This window comes from Triturus cristatus, chromosome 7, assembly GCF_964204655.1.
Source record: "Triturus cristatus chromosome 7, aTriCri1.1, whole genome shotgun sequence".
Taxonomy (NCBI): Eukaryota; Metazoa; Chordata; class Amphibia; order Caudata; family Salamandridae; genus Triturus; species Triturus cristatus.
The window spans coordinates 108,119,342-108,140,964 of record NC_140590.1 but is presented as its reverse complement, the minus strand read 5'-3'; positions in this window follow the sequence as shown (position 1 = coordinate 108,140,964).

Sequence of the window (21,623 nt, the reverse complement as noted above, 5' to 3'; positions counted from 1 at the left end):
CTTCCACATCAACATAAGGCCCGCTTTGGTCCACTGGAACTGATACTACTCCCTTACTTTGTCCATGGCTGTCCTAGCTAGGTTGGGAATTCTGACTCTCATCCTCAGTATAGTAATCACTGTTGTAATAGTTGGTAGACTGAACATTTTGCTGATCAAAATAATTTGTGGAGTTTCCAGGGGGCATGGAACGTTGGTTATTAGGCGGCGTACCTCGTCCTCTACCTCTTGGTGCTGACTGATAACCACCCTGGCCTCGTGACGCGGGAATACCGCTCGTGCGCTGTAACAAAACCGGGCAATTCTACTTTAAATGGCCTTCTTCTTTACAGTAAGCGCATTGATTTTGGCCCAGTGGGGGTCGGGGAATGAAGGGCCCAGACCTCTGCAACTGTCTCTGGAATTGTGGAGACGGCTGATATTCACGTTGGGCAGGGCGAGGAGGATAAGCTTGTTGTAAAAGAACTTTTGTTTTCAACTCTTTGGTCTTTTTATCAAGTTTCTCTCTTTCCTCTTTATCCCTATTTTCATAATACTGGGCAGTAGCCAATATCTGGGCCGAAGAGAAGACCGCCCACGCACTTTCGGAATTCTTGAACTTAGTAGATATTTCCGGAACCAAATTTGACACAAATTTGTCTACAAACAACCGTTGGCCACCTTCCGTGCTCATATCCTGACCACTATGATCGATGAACGTCTCCTCGAAATGAGTGAAGAAATCAGAGACGTTTTCATCCGCTTTCTGCTTACAAGCTGCTAACTTATCCCAATTAATTCGCAGAGGGGGCATCATGGTTTTCAGTAAGGCAATGATCCTAGCTGGGAGTTCTGTAATTAGAGCCTCAGGTTTGGCACCACCCACTTGGAGTCTGTCGGCGGCGAGTATAGCAGCCCAATCATCCCCCAGTTCCCCCACATGGTCCTCCTTCCGAATCCTAGCCCATAAAGGTTGTAGGACCACATTACCCATTAGCATGTCTATATCGACCAAATTCATAATACATGCATCGACAGTTTGGGACAACTCTTTGTAATACCCAGCAGGATTTTTACGGGGGTCCGGTAACGACTGTTTAAGGGCCAATACCTCAGATCGTTTCCATGGAACGTGTACCCACACGCGTTGAAAGTGAGCAGGTGTAATAGGATTAGCGCCCTGAGCTGCAACCTCCTCTCTCCACACTGGGGGAACCTCTCGCATGGGATAGTGTTTTAATTTTCGCCTGACGGAGGAATCGCGTTTTGGCAAGGACCGGCAGGCAAGCATCATTCTAAAAGTGACAAGCGTTCCTACCACGTCCTCAACATCTGCGCCCACAATCAGACCTTTATCGAACTCGGCCTGTACATCGAGCAGGCCCTGAGGGGCAGGTCCCAACCCCATATCCTCCTATTCTTGGCTTAAAATATTACTCATAGTATCAAAAACATATCTCTGCGTTGGTGCCTCCCACTGCCGAAAGGTTACCATAATATCTTGCACACTAAAATGGGGGCCATTCGTGATCCACCTTCGGGCTCGAAGATCTAGCACTTCCCGTTCTTCCGGACCTGGTAGCTGACTATGAGTTTGTCTACGATGAGGAACAGGGGTCATTTGAAATGTCCCAAAGAGAGGGGACAAAAGGCCAGAAACGGTATCGATCATTCGCCTCCGAGCGGAGGGAGAATTCGTCATTAGGACAGGAGACAGAATATTAGGCGGGGCAGAAGAGGAAGTAACATTTACGGAGGGAGCCGAAGGTAAGGGAGAGCTCGGCAATGCCGGAGAAAGCTGTGGTGGGGGTGCAGGAACCGGTTGGGGGGCAACAGGTGGGACAACAGGCTGGACAGGAGGGGCAGGTGCTAACAATAAAGGTGCATTCGCGCCGGGGGCAGGCGGTAATCCAAAAGGTACATTAGCTCCCTGCGCATAGGGCGGGGGTAATCTCAACAGATGGGACATTAAAGGATCCTTCTCAGGGTCCACATTTTTCTCCGTAGGGGAAGTTGGCAACACTGGATAACATTTATCTACCGCCATACGATGTTGCCTATCTGAGACCTCAATCGCATGATCGGTTTTATTATTTTAAAACTGTTGCACAGCTTGTAAAATAGACATATCCTCCTATCTATTTTCGCTTGTTTTATTTCTTTCTGTTTGGCCTCCTTACGCCATAGGCGAAAAGAGTCAAACATAGCCGGCCGGGCTTTTCGCTTAAACAAAGTGTTCTCCAAATTATCTAAAATATTGAGCTCAAGACTGCCGTTCTGTGGCCATCGTAAAACACCATCTTTCCTAGTATAGCGAACCCATACCTCATTAAAAGCTATGGGGCCAATACCATGTTTAGAATATACTTCATAAGTGGGAGTTCCGGCCGGAGGAATTGGACAAGAGTCCTCCAGTCGGGAAGCCCTATCGCGATTACAACATAACCATTTTCCAAACTTACTGAAACAAGGCATCGCTACCACAATAGTTTCTTTACAAACTTCAAGGGGCTAATTAGTCACTTTATAGTACAAAAAAACTGCACTCACCCCTCGGTTTCGGCTTTTGCAAAAGTCGAACAAAGACAAAACAAAGACAAAGGAGTGGCGACTATACTTAACTTAACCAGATGTTTCCGTATGCCAACAGAGGTCCGTCTGATGTCTCGTGATACAAATTACCAAGGGAGCCAAAGCGTGGCCGCTGTCGGGGCAGCAGGTCTTTGCAGCCATTGGAAGGGAGAAGCCACATGGTAAAAAACCTTCCGTCCACTTACGACATGCAGGGGTCGATCACGTGGTGCCCGTCCTCCGGAATTTCCTTGTGGGGCTCCTCACGATCCTCGGGCTGGACCCACGACCTCTGAAGCGGCCTCACAGTGTGCATCAAATTGAAGAACCGGGCTTATTAAGCCTGGCGGCGCAGGGTACGCCTGAAATCTTCTGAGTTCGCCTTCCAAATTACAGAGACACAGAACACTCTGTTCGGCATAGGAACTTCACTTTATTAGCTGCAGCTAGGTACAGTTGTCCTAGAAGTACATCAGTGGTAGGTTCTCAGGAGACTGCCACTTCAATCCGTGGCTCACAGTCTTTTGTAGCGCTTGAATCCCCTAAAGCAACAACCCCCTCCATGTGCAATAAAAATACAAATCATCCACAAGAAAACATTCTTTGTACAAGATACAGGATAATGGGTAATAGAAATTCCTTCCCTAAGTTCGTGTTCTCTACCCGACCCTATAGGTCAGGTGGCATAGCCATTCCTTGGGTAAATTAATTTACGACAGGACGTGTTTGCGTGTTGAAGATGGTGATTCGTAAAACAACTGGAGAGGCCGAGAACGGTCACCAAGGGTCAACAGATGGTTATCTCGGGGAATAGTTGCTTCGAGCCGGGTCTCAGAATGGACTTAGCTCGGGGAAACAGGAAAGGTCGTGTAATATGTGCAACAGTATAGAATGTAAAAGAAACGCTATGAAGGTTGAAGGGGCCTGAGTGAGGGCAACAGCATAATGGTGTTACAAGAAAAGATGGGGCCGTATTTGAATTTCCTGAGGCCGACCAAACATTCATGCACACTTTGCAGGTCCTACATCCAGGCTGTATTACAACCTGGGTGGAGAACATGCCCAGGCTCCCAGTACCCGTCTGAGCGCTGAAACACGGCGATCAGACCAATCACAACACTGCATTCCAGAATTGTAATTGGGTTAGGGGAGTCTGGGTACTTCCTTTTCTGGCCGGATGCAGAGAGACGACGGTGGAGAGGTGCGGCCAGGAGGTACTTTTATTTTTAATCTTTATTTATCCCCTACCCCCACCCGCCACCCCTGATCCATGTCAGCTGCCGCTGCTTGGAACCCCTACAGGTTTAGGGTCATGCAAGCCTCTGGACCAGGCCATGCCAGTCAGATAAATTTTACCTAGCCCATGGAGTCCGGGTGCAGAGTAGTCCTGGCTCTCCGTGGTGCTAAACAGCAGCCAAGGGGATGCTGGTTTTACCACTTACACAGTGCTGCAAGAAACAGAATGCAAAAACACAACAGATACACAGCTACTGGCATTCAATGTAGGTTGCACAGCGTTCCCTGTAGATGCAGCATCGAATGTGGGGGTTTAGTTGCCAGATTGGTGACCAACAAGCCTTGGCAGTGGTAAGCATAGCAAAAAGGTACAGGCACTTCACTGGGTCCTAGAGAGTGAGGTAGCTGCCTGAAACTTCTTGAAAGCAAGACTACAACTCCCACAATGTACCGGACCACTTGCATTTGGGCTAACCCACGGAGGGCCCAAGGACAAGTGATTGTTCCAATCCGTTGAGTGTTTTTACCTGCAGTTTGTAGGAGACTAGTGGCAGTAGTCTAGGGGCGTCTGAGGATGCTTCTGGCATCCACAGGGGTCCCTCTCTCAGGAAATGCTGAGTTTTATCCAAGGACGAGGCTCGATCACTCAGTTCCAAGTCTGTTGCCACATGGACTAATTATCCCTCTTTTGCTTTGGTGTAGTGGGCAAAGTCCTGTTGTTGGCCACATTTGTCTCCTCTTGGTCCTTCCTTGATGCAAGTTGTTCACACCTGAGGTTCTGATGTCAGGGAGATCCCTTAAATTCTACATTCAGGAGAGCTAGTAGCCAAAGGGCAGCTAGTCCCTGCAGCTAGTGTGCCCCTGAGGTGACCACTTCCAGGGCAGTAGGTCACGTTTTCTACCCAGAATCCTCTATTTTGCCATTTCTAAAGTTGGCACGAATCAAATTGTGGTGTACTGACCAGGCTGCTACTCCTGGAGGTGTGGCAAGCCTTCTGGGAGTGTACACCTCCCTACATTGCTAATTTCCCACCTGCTCAGGTGAAAATGTGCATGGGGCAGGGGGATGGCTGATTCCTCCACTAGGAGTCAGTCTGGATGTATATCAGAGGTGGTACAGCCTTTGAAGCTCACAGCCTTGATGTGCTACTTCACTAGCCTGTTTGGGATAAGGAAGGTGTCATCTCCTTCCTGCTCAAGCATTTGTTCCTGGCTCCTGTGAGCGATCACACTGCTTAACAGGAGATCAGAATCCAGTCCTGATGGCAGCTGACGTGGGAAAGCGCTGGCTGGCCAACCAGAGCACAGTAAAGCTAGAGCAACCAGGTGGGCACTATGTCCCGGGTACCCCTGGTACCATAACCTAGGAACTTATATGAGGATAAAGGCTTTGCCAATTTGGGAATACCAAAATGAACATTGCAGTTTTGGGAGAGAGGACAGATACTAGGGTCTGGACAGCATTCTCCACTGCACTATCAGAGCCATCAGCATTTGAAGCAAAAATTTTGGGGGGGGAGGCAGACCATACAAAAAGGGCACTTTCCTATAGAATGCTTATGCTTTGCCAAGTCAAAATGGCAGTTTAAAACTACAATGCAGGCTCGGAGACGGTTTTATGGAACTACTTTTATGGGTGGAATAATGACTGCTGCAGCCCACTAATAGCAGATAATGTACAGGCCAGTTGCACACATACTAGTGACTTACAAGTAAAGTAAATGTGTAAATCAGGTTGAAGCCAATTTTACAATGTTTAAAGGAAAGAGCACGCACTCTACCACTGGTTGGCAGGGGTAATGTGCACAGAGTCCTAATACCAACATAAACGGTTCAGCTACAGAATGCCAAAATCTGGGGAAAAACCAGGCAAAAGATGGCCATTCCTAACAGTAGGATTCAAATAAACAAGTGCTCTGGCCAAAAGTAATATAGCGCGTTTTGATCATTAATAAATCAAATACTCAATCAGTATTTGTGGAGCGCAGTTAATCACCTGTGAGGGAATCCTGGCCCTAGGATCCAGCTGTGATCAGTCAAAGAGGCAGGGCTTGAGTCCCCTTCTGAGTTCTGTGAGATGGGATGCTGTTTGGAGGTGGAGGGGAAGGTTGTTCCAGGCTTCGGCAGTGAGGTAGGAGAAGAAGCGCGCCTCACTGTGACTTAGCAGGCAGTGTGAGCAAGGGCGCAGGAGGAGGAGCACCGGTGTCTAGAGAGCTGGTGGTAGTTCATGCGCCGGATGATGCATGCTGGCCCTAGGTCATGGAAGACCTTCTAAAACGGGAGGACATCTAAAAATCTTTTAGAGCATGCGAAGGGTTTGAAAGCAAGCGGAGGTGACTGTGTTGATCTAGTGAGTTTGCTGCATGGTGCCAATGTTGCTGGCTTGGTCTGTCAGTGTGGTTGTGGGTGTGAGTTCAGAATACCACCAGGAGTCGTTCTATGGACGGGGAGGTATGGTTTCCAAAGATCAGCACTTAAGTCTTGTCATTGTTGAGCTTCAGGCAGTTGGTCTTCATCCATTATACAACGCTCGTTGGCGAAGTTGGTCCTGGTGGTGGAGGGGAATTCTGAGAGCGAGAGGATGAACTGGGTGTTGTCTTCGTAGGAAATTATATTGAGGCCATGAGTTCTGACGATGTTGGCTAGGGGCATCATGTAGGTGTTGAACAGGGTGAGGCTGAACCTTGCGGGATGCCGAAGATGATACTCTAGGATTCTATTTTATTCTATTCAATTCTATTCTTGTGATCTTGTTTAGTGCATGGCTACCCAGAGGCCTTGCAGCACTGCTATAGACACTATCAATGGTCAAAATGGAGCTGACGAGGAGTTCAAATGCTAAAAATCCAGGACTTATTAAGATTTGCAGAAGTTCCAGAGGTAGAGTGTTCCAAAGTCTGGGGGCCAAAAAGGAAGTGGATCAGCCACCCCAGCGGGATCTGTGAATCATGGGAACCTTCAGTAGATGGGCTGAAAATGATCTGAGGGATCTCCCAGGGATATGGGGAGGCTAAAAATTAGGGGTGGGCGGAATTTGCGTAGTCGTGCTATGCAAAGCTCCACGAAACGGTAATAAAATCTCCACGAGCACGCAGAAATTCCACGAATACGCGGAATTGCTTGTTCGTGATGTTTCTTTCCTGTTCACGAACACTGTTTGCGTGCTCCGGGGGAAATATCTTGCGAACACGCATTTTGAGAACTCGAACAAGCAAAAAATTCTGCGAAGCCACGGCATGCAGAATTTTGGGCAATTCAGCATTCTCCGCGGGATGTGAAATTACCCAAATTCCGCAAATTCCACGAGCGGAACGGAATTTACCGCCCAGGCCTACTAAAAATCTTAATAAGGAGGGGCCCTTTCTATTGATTTCCCTGTGCAGGATGCAGAGGGTCATAAACTGCACTCGGCGTTCCCCTGGAAGCCAATGTAAGTCTCTCAGAGCCATGGTGGCTGAATGGTATATAGGAATGTTCATCAGGAGATATTCTGCACAATCTGCAGCCCCCTGACAACATAGCAGGGTGAGCCTAAAAACCTTCTGGAGGTAAAGGGAAGGCAGTTAAAAACCTTCCATTTCAATCTCAGTATACCGTAGCAACTGGAGGCAAGTTTTTTGGCTTGTTGGTCCATAGTAAGGCCAGAATCAAGAGATGTCCCAAGACACTTTTTTGAATTTTTGGACGATGGCAGTTTACTCAGACAATATGCGAGAGTGCTCAGAACAGAATTGCTGAGAATGCTGCCCAACAACCTGATTTCTGTTTTGTCTTCATTAAGTTTTAATTTGCAACCAGCCTTCCAGCAGGCTACTTCCTGAAGCCAAAGAGTCAAAGATAGATGACCAGAATTTGAGTCAGGGGAGATTGACATGATCAACTGGGTGTCATCGGCATAAGAAACCAACAACAGTCCATAAATTCGTACAATATCAGCAAGGGGACATGAATAAAGATTAAATATAGTGGGGCTCCTTCCCATCCTGTTGTGTAGTGCCTCAGAAAGGATCCCTGAGGCACTCCACGATAGGACGGAAGGATAGCTGAGAAACAGGACTGATCCTGGACCTGGAATGAGCGAGCCTCCAGAAAGTAGGAGAACCTCAGTCTAGTGCTCTGCCCACGATACTGACTTTAGAGATTCTCTACAAGAGAGTGAAGTGGTCCATGGTATAAAAGGCTGCACTGAGTTCTAACAGGATAATGGCTGCGGATCTTCCCTGATCCAGGAGACGCCAGAGTTCCTCAACCGCTGCCAATAGTGCTGTTTCTGTGCTGTGTAGTGGGCGGAAGCCCATCTGAGTGGGAGGAAGGAGTTCCTTTGGTTCGAAAAGTCAGAGAGATTTTTGTAAACATGTTTTTCTAGCAACTTAGAAGCTCCAAGTAGGTGGGAGATTGGCCTGTAATTACTCAGATTGAACAGGTCAAGATTGGGTTAACAATGGCATGCTTCCACTGGTGAGGGACCTGCCCACTGGACAGGGAGATATTTAATAGTTCTGTCAGTACAGGAACAATGCCATCCAGCCATTGACAGAGGTTATGGAGAGGAGCAGAATCCATGGGTGAGCCTGATTTTACAGTATTTAAGAGATCCTTTACTGTGCACATGGTGAGTTTCGAAAAAACTGAGAGAGAGCACTCGTGTGGGTCCCGAAGTGGTTCACTGGGACAAGAATCTGCCAGGTCGGGGCGTCTGGGAAGGAGGAGTAAATGTCCATGATTTTTTTCTGAAAGAAATAGGATAATTTGTCACAGTGCTTGACCGAGGCCACCGAAATAGAGCTTACTGCCGTAGGCTCAGTAAGTAAGTGAGTAATATTTATTGTATATAGTTAATTAAAATGATTGCAAAAAATGCAAAACCAATAAAACCGCTCAATTTTTAAAAGGTAGGTGAGAAACTAGAGCTTTAAAAGTAAAATCGGATAAATTAAATGTAAATTGCCAAAGTAATCTAAAACCAGTGTCCTCTTTGGCTTTTACCCAAGGCAGATTCTTGACTGTTCCAGGAGAACCAGAGTTCAGTTGGTGGTTAATTACTGTGTGTGCTCATAGATGTATGAGATTTGCTGTGTAAATAAGCAAAGGGGATAGCAGCTTGAAAAAGGGTGGTACCGCTGAGAGAACAGCGGATTGGTTTCTGTCCAGTGGTGTTAAAAGAACAACAACAAACTGGTGAGTTGTTGGCAAAGATAGTCCCCAGCAGCAGCGGTCTTTAGTCGGATGCTTAATACCGCAATCCATTAAGCCAGGAGAGTATTTGCTTTTTGTGAGTTTGGTGTGGATGGCCTGGGCGCCCCAGAGGCTGTGTCAGTTCTTGCACTTGGCAGTTTGTTTTCTACCAGTGCTAACATCTGACTAGTTTGCGGTTTGACTGCGGGTCTCCTGGTTTGAGCTAAGTTATCGCAGACTGTCTTCCACTTGTGGAACCCATGCTGGTGTGTGCTCATAGAGAAATGAACATTTGCTGTGCAAATATGTCAAGTGAATTGCAGTTTTCACAGAGGGCACTTCCGAGAGAGCAGCGGGATGTTTTCTATCCAGTGATGTAAATAGAGCAAAAAATGGCAAGCTGTTAGAGACCAGAGTCCTCAGCAGCACACTGGCCTTGGTTTGAGTCTTTTAGTTTCAGTAAACCTTTGTTCCAAGCCAGAAGAGTATTTGTTTTTCTTATAAGTTAGGTGTGAGCAGCCCAAGGCGTTCCAAAAGCCATGTCTGCACTTGACAGTTTCTCTTCTGCCAGTGCAAAAATATTTACTGAGTTGCAGTTTATCTGCGGGTCGTCTGGTTTGAAACAAGCTATCACAGCCTGCTTCCGCCTGTGGTTCCCACGCTTGTGGAACTGCAGTTTATGCAGACAAGATCTCTCCTCCTTCAGGCTGATAGATACACGTACAGATCAGATATGCCATGTCCTCTCTTCTATTGCCGCACAGGCGGCACTGCAATGATGTTTGCCCCTTCAGCCATGGTAGAAGATGTGGGATAGCTGGGAGTTTTCCCAGCTGATGTTTGAGGAATTGTTCCTTGGTGTTCCTGGAATATACCAGGCTAAAATACTGCTGTGGGCTAAGTGGTGTGTAGCCATTGATTGTCATCCAATTATGACTTCTTGCTGAGAAGATTGCTATATCTTCTACTAGGGAGAGGTTCCTAATTGCTTTCTGCACTACTTTTTGTAAAAGTGTGTGTATAGTTGGAACTTACCAGAGCTGGGTGAGTCCATTGTTTGTTAGGGAATCCTGTAGGAATGTTCTTGCCGGTTGTGTTGTTCTGTGCTGGAGCTCTTTCCAAAGCAGGTGGTTTAGACTGTTTGGGGAGGTGTTCCTGATTTTGTACCAACAGGTTATGTAGGCCCCCATCTTGCTAGCTGCTGTGTAGTGAGGCCGAACTCCAAACGGATCTGTGCTGCAGGAGGCATATGTTGGCATGTTGAACATGATTCCATAGGTGCTGATTAATGTGCTGTCCAAGGGTTTGGAGCGTCTTCCTCTTAGGGCTTCACTACCATGTGATGGCAGGTAGAATTTCGGAATGTGCAACCTGGAGGAGAGCGGAGAGCATGAGGCCTGTCAGCTTGGATTTTAAGTGCCTCAAATATATCACTAAGGGGAACCCTTTCCTTCTTATCATCACAAGTAGGCTAGCAGATTAACCTCCATTTTCAATAGTTATCCCAAGATATTTGTAAGTGGTTGTATTCTGGATTCGGGTGTTGCCCAGGTGCCAACACCCAGGTGCCGGACATGGGGTTTTTGGATTTTTTTTTGGTTTTCCCGAAGTTCACTTCAAGGAAGATGTCTGTTGGGTATCCGTGCAGAGTATTTAGGAGGCGTTGCATACCCACTTGCGTGTGGCTGACTAACACCACGCCATCTGCATACAAGATACTGGATAGAGCCTTGTCATCGATCTTTGGAGCATGTGCATTGCATGAGTTAAGTGTCTGTGTCAAATCCTCCATGTAGAGATTGAACAAGTTTGGGGTGAGCATGCTTTCTTGTTTGAGTGCTTTGGTGAGAGATGTGCCTTGAGAGATGTTTGCCATTGCCCAGTTTTACCTGCACCCAGGTGTCTTTGTGTATACATATTATCAGCATGTTAAATAGCGCTTGTGGGATTTTCCAGAGTGCCAGCTTTCTCCAGTTATGCTCGGTCTATGATGTTGAATGCTGCCCTGAAGTCTATAAAGCAGAGGTGGAGTGTCTGTTTTGATGATTTTGCCATGTCCATAAGCAGCGACCTAATTAAGATGTTGGTTGTTGTCCCTGCAGTTTTATAGAAACCAGTTTGATTGAATTGTATGGTTTCTTGCTCAGCTGCCCAAGCTTGAAGGTCTTCTAATAGAGTCCCAGTGAAGTTCTTTGCTTCATTATCAAGTAAAGCAACAAGGCGGAACTTCTTTGGTACAGATTTGTCTCCACTCTTGTAGATAGGAGCAATGACGGAGCCCTTCCAGGAGGCCGGTAGTTGTCACAGTTGTCTGATTTCTCAGATAGTAGGTCTAGTTGTCCCAGTTGTCTGAGTTCTCGGAATAGTGAGTCTAAGGTCTCTGCCCAGAATTATGAGTCCTGCTTAAAGAGGCCAACGGGATCCTGTTTGGTCCCGATGCTCCATCTCTCCTTCCTTAAGCAATTTGACGTTTGATTGTTGTAATGTGAGAAGGTCTGTCAGCTTCCTGATGGTTTGTTGTGGTTTCTAAAGTGTAGTTTTTCTGAAGGTCTTGGTTTGTGCTTGAGCCACATATTGCAGTTGTTACCCCACTTCCAGCTTGTTGTTTGAAAAGGGTTGACAGGAAGTCAGACCATGACTCTTCGGGGATGTGTGATGTCACTCCTCCATGGGACGGGCGCTTTATTTTGTTCACTGTAGCCCAGAAACATGTGCTGTTTTTGGCTTTAGTATTGCGCAAGAGTTTTACCCAAAGCTCCTCTTCCCATGACCTTTTGATATCCCATTTGAGCTTTTTGAGCATGTTACTCTGTTTTTACATTGATGATCTAAGATTTTAATCTTTTGTTTTGTGTCTCAAAAGTATCAGTGGTTTGTTTATTGTTTTTTTCATTGCTTTTAATTCATTCCGTTGAGCCCTGGTAAGCCATCATGTTTCCATTAAATCATGGGGTGGCCTGTATTTGACTGTCATTGAAAAGGTGCTTGATAGATTGGCGGTTAAAGTTTCCCATTTGCTTATGGGACTGACTTTGCAGTCATTTTGGCTATGTAATAAGGCCTTTGCAACTTGAAGCACCTTTTCTGTGTTTGTTATTGATTATTTTAAGGTTGATTGTGTGACTGGAGTGAGGGCCCCCTGGTGGATGTTTAAAAGTTGGTGCAGTTGCCACAAAGTTTACCTCCTACGGCCGATGGTCACTATCCCACTTGTCTAAGAGGCGAAATGTGGCTACGCAGTGGAAGAATCGAAGGGAGATTAATATGTAGTCTAAAGTTGAGCAAGCGTTTTCAGAGTAGTATGAGGCTGGTGGTGGAGAGTCTTCAGGAAATCTGCCATTTAATGCCCTGAAGTTAATGTGCTTCAGGACTTCCAGTAGGCACCCAGCTGTTTTTCTCACTCTGTATTGCGGGTTTGTTTTTTGTTCAGGAATGTTTCAGACTAAGGACTGGGGCTGTAACTCCCATTATGTCAAAGAGGCCAGGAGTTGAAGGTTTAGGTCCCCTGACAGGATGAAATTAGGTCTGTCTTGTTTCTTTACAGATGTGAAAAGACAGTCCACAAGGTGCCTTGAATCTTGGGTTTTTTGTTTTGGATTTATGTAGGTGGTGAAGATTAACACCTACTTATTCTTCCCCTTAAAAAGGAGATAGATGTGATTGAGTTGACAGTTGTTGAGGAGAAGGGTATTTCTTTGATACTGGTTGTATTAGTTATTGGCACGTAGGTTGCCAGCCCCCCTGATAGGTGGCCGTATTGTAAGTTCTTGGCTGCTGGTGTGTGAAAACATATGAAGCCCTGCAGTGGCAGTGGTTTGGCCATCCACGTTTCCACGGTGCAAAATGACATTAAATGATTTAATATATAAGATAAAGTCTGGGTCCGCTATTTTGCTTGCTAGGCCATTAATACTCCATGAGTAAAGGTGAAGGAATGAGTTGCTCTGTCGAGGCGGCCCTTCTTTTTTCTGATTTTGTCATTGAGTGCCTGTAAGCCAGTTAATGGTTATAGTGATCCACTGAGTGTCAAGGTGCCCAGGCAGTTGCTGTGATGGGGGCTGGGGTTGGCTATAGTGGTCGCTGTTTTCCTGCTCTCTTGTAGGTGATTGGCCCGCGCTCCCCTGAGTACTGAGTCTGTGGTTATCCTGTTGCTGCTGATTCTGTTCCCTATGTTGGCGAGTAATAGAAAAGGGTATCCTGCACAGTGGTACAGCGATGTGCTTTTGCCCCACGACTTGAATATTACATGTTCGTCTAGTACTTTGTTGTCCAACAGTGATGATCTCTATGTGGCCTTGGTGTTTTCTCTTTCGGAGTGTGCGACTGTTATGATAAATTCTATTGAAAGCAGGTCGGAGCAACTCTTAGAGATGTAATAGTTGATATTAACTGCAAAATGTTACCTCTATTCAGGACATCGAAGTTTCCTTTTGACTTGAATTCAGGTTTCACGAGCATGGTGCATTTGTCCAGTTGCTGTCTGGTAGGGCTGTCACTTGTGTGATCTTGTCCCCTTGGGTGCTGTCTTGGTACCATAGTTGTCTTGTGCCATTTATGTGGAGTGATAGTTTAATTGTGGTGGTCCAGTGCCTATCGACCGTGACCAGATGGACCTTCTGTGCTGGCCACTCTGGGCACTTGGCCCCCTGTGTTGTCTGGCAAAATTGGGAGGCCAGGACTGGGTTCATGGTTATCTGTGGACCTGGTGTCCCAGCTCCTATGGTTTGTCAGTGCTGCTATTAAGGCTGTGCTTTCCCTCTCATTGACAGTTACGTAATCTCTGGCGATTGCCGAGTCTCTGCTAGGGACTCCATGTAGAAGATGAGCCTGCACGTTTGGTGGTGTGCTAGTTGTGATGCTTAGAGTTCTAAGAGGAGTGGCTTGTGCCCCCGGGGCGTTATTTGGATCGCTTCCTTGGGTGTCTGCTGTGGAGCTTTTGGCTTCTGAGTTTGAAGTGACCTGCGTGGTGGCCTCCCTTTGATCTCTGATGATGGGATCGGCCTCCTGGCTGGAGGCTATTAGGTTGCTTGATGTTTGAGAGGTTACACTTGAGTGGGTGTCTGCCATGTTCCATTGTTTTGAGCAGAAAAGTGGGTGTGCTGTTAATTGACTTGTTTCTGGTCTTTTGTTGTGGCCTTTTCTCCTGAGTTGTTGCCTTTATTTGCCATTTTGTTCCAGGACAGCTCCAGGTTGAGGTGGTATTGATTCGGTGAGGGAAGCTTGCCTGGATAGGCTTCCTGTATTTGCTTTATGTGGGGTTTTGATAGCGGCTAGCACCGGACTTAGTGTTTTGAAAACTGCTGATTTTGGGATTGGAGGCTCCTTGCGGTCTGTCGTATCCTTTTTTCAAGTCATCAAGGAGATTGGACAGCATAGAGGGGAGGGAAGATAGTTTTTCAACAATCGGCCTACAGCTTCAGGTCAATTTGCTTCCAGTTGGGCTCAAGATATTAATGAGTTAAGATTCCCTAGTTTTTCATTTATTGCTCTGAAGTATAGGGCCAGGGTGATGAGAAGCGTCAGTCCATCTTGTCCGACTGTACTGGAGTGCTTCCACAGTTTGTTGCATAGTGCTAAGCAGGGAAGCTCACACGTTGGTCATTTGAGGCAGAACTGTGTTATTTAGAAGGGCTCTTCTTTTGGGGTCTGTATCTGAATTATCTTAACTGCATTGACCAGAAATGATTGGAAGAGATCTGTGTGCGGGGCCTTTTGGGTGGTCCAGCCAGTAAGATGCCCCATGTCGGCTCATCCCAGGGTGTCTAGACAAGAAATGACTTCCAGCTCGTCCTACTGGATCTCGTGGGCCCCCGCCCCTCTACGGATCTTGGTGTGATACCCTTGGCCTGAGGGATTTGAGAGAGCCCTGGGAGGGGCTTAAGGGTGGTGTAGTTATTTGTTGTTCTTGTTCCTTAACTTCGCTCTGTGGCTCATTTTTGCTGGCATCCTGTTTTTGCATGGGGGGAGTTTCTAGGCTGTGAGGGAAGTGCTTTGCTTGGTGGGGTGAGTGTGTCTGAGCCGGTTCCATCTCTTGGATGAATCCTGTAAACATGGCTGCTTGCAAGCCGTTATCAGGGAGGTGCGGTGGTGCTTAGGGCAGGTGTGCCCCTCCCTTCAGATTTTTCTTCCTACGATATGTGAGTCGTGGGGTGTCTGTCAGTCTCGTCTGCCTGCTCCGCTGCAGTGTGAGGTTTGGGTGATTGCACTGCTTGCCTAGCTTGAGGTAATGTGAGCTTCAGATGAATGGGGTCCTGTATCCTGCCAATAGATGAAAATATGGTGGAGCCTGCAAGACTTTAGAGTAGATTTTAGGTTGGGAGAGGTTGATGGAAAGGGCCTTCCCTAGGACCTCCTAATCCATGGTGCTTCCTGGTAGTGTGACCTGTGTCACTGGGTTAATGGAGACTAATGTCATTTGAGGTTGTGTTCCCTCACTTTTGATTGTAAGGGCCTTCTTGCATTGTGCAATTCCCGATTTCGTAGGGGGTGGCCCCCTTGTCTTCCCAGAGCTCATTGTGTTCCTGTCTGAGGCTTGTGCTGCCTTTGCTTCCTTGCTTTCCTTGGCTTGTTTGTTTGTGTCTCCCTTTTTTCTAGTGCCTGTGCACAGGTGCGGGCCCCCTTGGCCAAAAAAAACGGTTTAAGCAAGTGTCTTTTGATGGTCTAAAACCGGGCAGCTACAAAGCAAGTGAGCCTATGATTCTTGTTTGTTGTGACATAGCCTGTGGTCACTATTGTCTCCCAAGCCTGCCCAGACTGTATTTAAATATTTTATTCGGAGAGCTAGTACTCTCATGTAAAGGATCTGGCCTCGTGTTTCTGTACTAATGGGATCCGTTAAGTAGGATTGCGGTTTCCCCACATTGTAGGAGTCATTCAAAGGCTGAGCCAGTGTAGAACTATCATACGTTGATAGATCTTGTTCCCAAGAGGCCGCTTTCAATGTTTTTTTAATTGCTGTTTTCCATTTGGCGTATGGGATGGCACCATCCCCAAAAGGGGATGCTAGATACACACTTTAAATTAACCTTTGCTCACCCTCTGGTTGCCTGGCACAGAGCAGGCAGGCTTGACTTAAGAGGCAATGTGCACAGTATTTGTGGAACACACATACACACAAAGTAAAATGATGAAAACACCTCAAAAAGACTCGACACAGGTTTAGCGAATAGAGAATATTAATCTGAGTAAAACACGACCAAAACAATAAAAATCCAATCGTAGAAGTCAAGATGTTTATTTTTTAAGTATAAATGCAAAAACAGTGCTTTGAAGTCATTCAATCAATCAATCAATCATAGGCATTTGTATAGCGCACTGCTCACCCGGAGGGTCTCAAGGCGCTGGGGGGGGGGGGGAGGGGGGGGAACGCTACTGCTCGAACAGCCAGGTCTTGAGTTGCTTCCTGAAGGCGAGATGGTCTTGCGTTGTCCAGAGGTTGATGGGGAGGGAGTTCCATGTCTTGGCTGCCAGGTAGGAGAAGGATCTTCCTCCGGTGGTGGCTCTGCGGATGCGGGGGACGGTGGCGAGAGCGAGGCTGGAGGAGCGAAGCTGGCGGGTGGCGCTAAAAGCTTACTTGAGGTCACGAGGGACCAGTATAAATCCAAAGTTCAGACCAACCATAATGGAGGGTAGGCCGACTACAAGACTCACGTACTGAAAAAGTACCTTGGCTGGAGCAAAGCATAGATGCAGAGGGCACGATGCGTCCATGTTTTCCATGCAGTCGGGTCACTGCATCATCATTGAGCTTCATTGGAATAAAGGCAATGTGTTGTCATCAAGCCACACAAAGCATCTCTGTCAGGCTTCCGAGCTGTAGAATTGCTGTAGTTGAAAAGCCTCTGCATCTGCGTTGGAGGGCGATGCTTCGGTTCCAATCAGCGCAAAGGTGACGATGTGTCAGTCTTGTAGCAAAACAGCTGCAGAAATACACTTCTGAGGGCCAAGACTGGAGGGGGAACCTCAGGCAAGGGTAGGACTCACAAATGATAGAGTTCATCAGGATTACAGGAAGTCTATTGTGTCCCTGAGATTTCAGAAAACAGGAGGCAAGCCCTTGGAGTCACTCTGGGTTCAAGTTAGGTGGGTCCAGTCCTTGTCCTCAGCATGGCAGAGATCAGCAGGTAGCAGAGCAGCTCAGTGAAGCAGTGAAGCAGTTCATCAGAACAGTTAGACAAAGCAAAGTGGAAATCCTTACAGTACTCCAGCAGAGTTCTTTTCAAGTCCAGAAATGTACTGGTTTGGTAGGGTCAGAGCCCCACTACTTATACACAAATGTGCCTTTGAAGTGGAGGTAACTTCAAAGCACCACCTTGAAGCGCACAGGTCCCCTTTCATCCCAGCCCTGTCTGCCAGGCTATCTGTGGGGGGTAATCATTCCATTGTGTGGGTACAGGACACAGTTTATTCAAATGTAAGTGTAAGTTCCCTCTCCCCCTTCCTTCCCAGGAAGGCTATCAGAAGCAGACGAGTACTCTGTCACACACACCATTCCTGTGTTTGTGGCTGTGTAGAGGGAATGCACAAAGTGTAGCTCTCACCCAGCCCAGATATCTATTGGAGACAAACTGCAGGCACAGAGCAAAGTTAAGTGCAGAGAAATGTCCACTTTCTAAAAGTGTAACTTCTAAACTAGCAATGTCAAATTCTAATTTACCTCTAAAGACAATTTATCATTACTATTCCAAAGATATGAAACATGAGTTAGCTACTCCATTCTAATCAGGAATTACAGCTTACATGTTTTTGAAGGATTTCCCAAGCCTATGAGAGGAGTAGGCCTCACGGTAGTGAAAAATGAATTTAGCTGTTTGTCACTACCAGGACATGTAAAACTTAAACGTACATGTCCTACCTTTTACTTACACAGCACCCTGTCCTTAGGCCTATCTAGGGCCTACCTTAAAGGTGACCTGTGTGTAATAAAAGGGGAGATTAAGGCTTGGCACATAGTTTTAAATGCCAAGTCGAGGTGGCAGTAAACTGCACACACAGGTCCTGCAGTGGCAGGCCTGAGACAGGTTTGAAAGGCTAGTTGTGTTGATGGTACAACCAGTGCTATAGGCCCACTTGTAGTATTTAGATTACAGGCCCTGGATATATGGTATACCACTTTACAAGGGACTTATAAGTAAACTAAATATGCCAAACTGGTACATAGCAATGTCACCATGTTTAGGGGAGAAGCACATGTACTTTAGCACTGGTTAGCAGAGGTAAAGTGCTCAGAGTCAGTCCTAAGTCCAACAAAAATATAAAGAAAAAAGTGGAGGTAAGCAGGCAAAAAGTTGGGCGAAGACCATCCCTAAGGATGACAGGTCTAACACCAACCTTTGAAGGAAGGAAGTTAAACTTGAAGAGATGCAGGCATGTGACCTGCAGCTCACACCAGATGGGAGCAGTGAGTGATCATTTTCTGAATCATTTTGTTGGCATAACTGAAAGATTCCAGTACTCACTGTAAAGCTAGTGTTAGGTAGATGGGAGTGGTGAGAGTTGATTGATTGATTTGAATATTTTTAATGCACAGACTGTTCCCTAATCCTGTCGATTGAAAAGCTGATGAAAGAATATCAAACAGAAACCTATGACAAGGAAGAGGTTAGTCACAAAGAAATCCAAACATAACACAATTTTTAATCCTTTGTGAAATATTGAGAAAATAACAGTGTCTTAAGTTTTTTTCTAAAATATGCATTCATGATAAGATACAATTGCATTTGACCTTTTGGAAATTAGAGTATTCCAGAAAAACACTTTCACCAGTCACAACTTTTTTGTCAGATGGATGAAGATGCAGGCTTTCGTCTAGGAGATCTAAGTTGTTAGGAGGAACGGTAATATTTGTATTTTCTTGTAAGATATTGTGTCCTAGTTTGTAGTAGGCCAGGTGTACTGTAAACATTGTCTTGAAGGTAATTTGGTCAGTCACAGGTAGCCAGTGTAAGATTCTCAAGAAAGGAGGGATATTAGGTTAGTTTGGAAGTTTGAAAATTAATTGTGAAAAAGAGGGTGGATGGTAGTCCACAAAACGTAATAATATCAAATCTTGTTATGTGGTCTAAAGGTATCAGGAATTTAAACCAGAGCTCAGCCCCTGGTAGCTCTGGCACAGAGCAGACAGACTTAAAAAAATGTGTGTAGTGTCTAGAAGTATCAAAACTGTTAAAAAGTCAAAAACACAACACAATAAAAATCCCACTACAATTTATAAAGTTAGAGAATAATTTCAATATCAAAATGATACCATAATAAAACATGCAATAAGCGGAACCATGGATGTGAATTTGTAAAGTTTTAAATAAAAATATCACCAAAAAGCATTAAGCTCCATTGCAGGTCACCGAGCCACAGTAGTGCATGACCTAGGGATGCTAGAGCCCAGGTCGGATACACAAATCAAGTTCTACCTGGTAGAAGATTTAACCACTGGGCTTTGGGCCTGATTAGCTAGTTTGGCGGTGTGGGAGCAGACCACCACGCCAGTTCCCCACTCTCACACCACCAAACTCGTCCGTCGACCGCCCGTCAGATTAGGAGTTTTCTCCTGGTCTGGTGGGCGGAGCTTTGGCAGTCCCAAGCAGTGAGCCTTAGACAGGAATCACAATGAGAACGCCAAGGCAAGTTGCTGCAAGGCATGGACTCTGAAGTCCATGCCTTGCAGGAAGTGGGGGTGCCTACAGACAGACACAACATGTGCCCCCCTGCATGCTTCTCGTGGACCAGAGGCAAGTTTCCTTACCGTCACCATTTTCATTGCGGACCCACCGCCATGGAAAGGGTGGATGTGAGGAAACTCGTAATGCTTGCCAGTGCCGCAGCGGCATCACCAGCATATTGCTGCCTCACACCGCTGCAACACCACCAACGGATCACGAATCCCTGGCGGTTGCAGGGGTCCTGTGGTGGTCCAACCGCCAAATTCATAATAGGGCGGTTGGACCACCGGTGCGGCAGTGCCCACACTGCCACTGTGGCTATGGCGGTCCACCAGACAGTTGTAGTCGTAATCAGGGGTCAAGTCTTGAAAATGCAGATCAAAGTTCTTCGGCAGGACAAATCAGCAGGCTGTAAAGGAGAAGGGCTCCATGACATCTGAAAGGCTTTGGGCGTAGTCTGGGTTTAGCATTGTTTTAGACAGTAAAAGCTCAGAGCAGGAAAATCCAAAACTTGCCCCCAGGAAAGTCCTCTTGCCAGCTAAATACCGCCAGGGTTGAAGGCTAGTGTTTTAGGGCTCGGCGGAAGGGTTGAGTGGTCCGGGGTGTTAGAGTTGGTATCTTTCCACGATCAGGTTTTCTACATTAAGACTTAGAGCTTAATTATGAGTTTGGCAGTGTGGGAGTCGGTCACCATGTCAGCACCCTGACCCCATACCACCAAACTCGACCGCCCATCAGATTAGGAGTTTTCTCCAGGTCTGGGAGGCAGTGCTTTGGTGGTCCCAGGCGGTGAGCCTTAGAAAGGCACCAGATGGGAACGCCAATTCCATGCTCTGTAGGAACTGGGGGTGCGTACAGACAGCGGGAGGTACAGCATGTGCCCCCTACTTGCATTCCCTGGCCGAGAGGCAACATGGGCCTTATAGGGCCCTTTAGATTCCTTACTGCCACCCTTTTCATGGCGAGTGCACCGTCATGAAAAAGGTAGATATGAGGAAACTCCTAATATTCTTGGAAGTGCCACAGCAACACTGTCAGCATATTGCACCCTCACACCTCTGCAACACCGCCGAGGGATCACAGATCCCCAGCGGTTGCAGCGGTCCTTTGGCAGATCGCAGTCTGACTGCCAAACTCATAATAGGGCGGCGGGATCGCCGGTGCAGTGATGCCCACACTGTCACCATGGCTACGGCGGTCCCCACCATAGTCAAAATCAGGCTCCAAGTCTTGAAAATGCAAATCAAAGTCCTTTGGGAAGACACCGGAGCAGGCTGTAAAGGAGAAGGGCCCCACGACATCAGAAAGGCTTAGGCCATAGTCTGGGTTTAGCATTGTTTTAGACAGTAAAAGCTCAGAGCAGGAAAATCCAAAACTTGCCCCCAGGAAAGTCCTCTTGCCAGCTAAATACCGCCTTTAGATTCCTTACTGCCACCCTTTTCATGGCGAGTGCACCGTCATGAAAAAGGTAGATATGAGGAAACTCCTAATATTCTTGGAAGTGCCACAGCAACACTGTCAGCATATTGCACCCTCACACCTCTGCAACACCGCCGAGGGATCACAGATCCCCAGCGGTTGCAGCGGTCCTTTGGCAGTCTGACTGCCAAGCTCATAATAGGGCAGCAGGATCGCCGGTGCAGTGATGCCCACACTGTCACCATGGCTACGGCGGTCCCCACCATAGTCAAAATCAGGATCCAAGTCTTGAAAATGCAAATCAAAGTCCTTTGGCAAGACACCGGAGCAGGCTGTAAAGGAGAAGGGCCCCACAACATCAGAAAGGCTTTGGCCATAGTCTGGGTGAAGCACTGGTTTAGACAATAAAAGCTCAGAACAGGAATATCCAAACTTCACCCCCAGGAAAGTATTCACGCTGGCCAAATACTTTTGGCGTATTTCCACAGGCAGACTTTCTATGTTCAGACTTAGTGCTTGATAATGAGTTTGGCAGAGTAGGCGTGGTCTGCTACACCAGTGCCCCTCTCCCACACCGCCAAACTC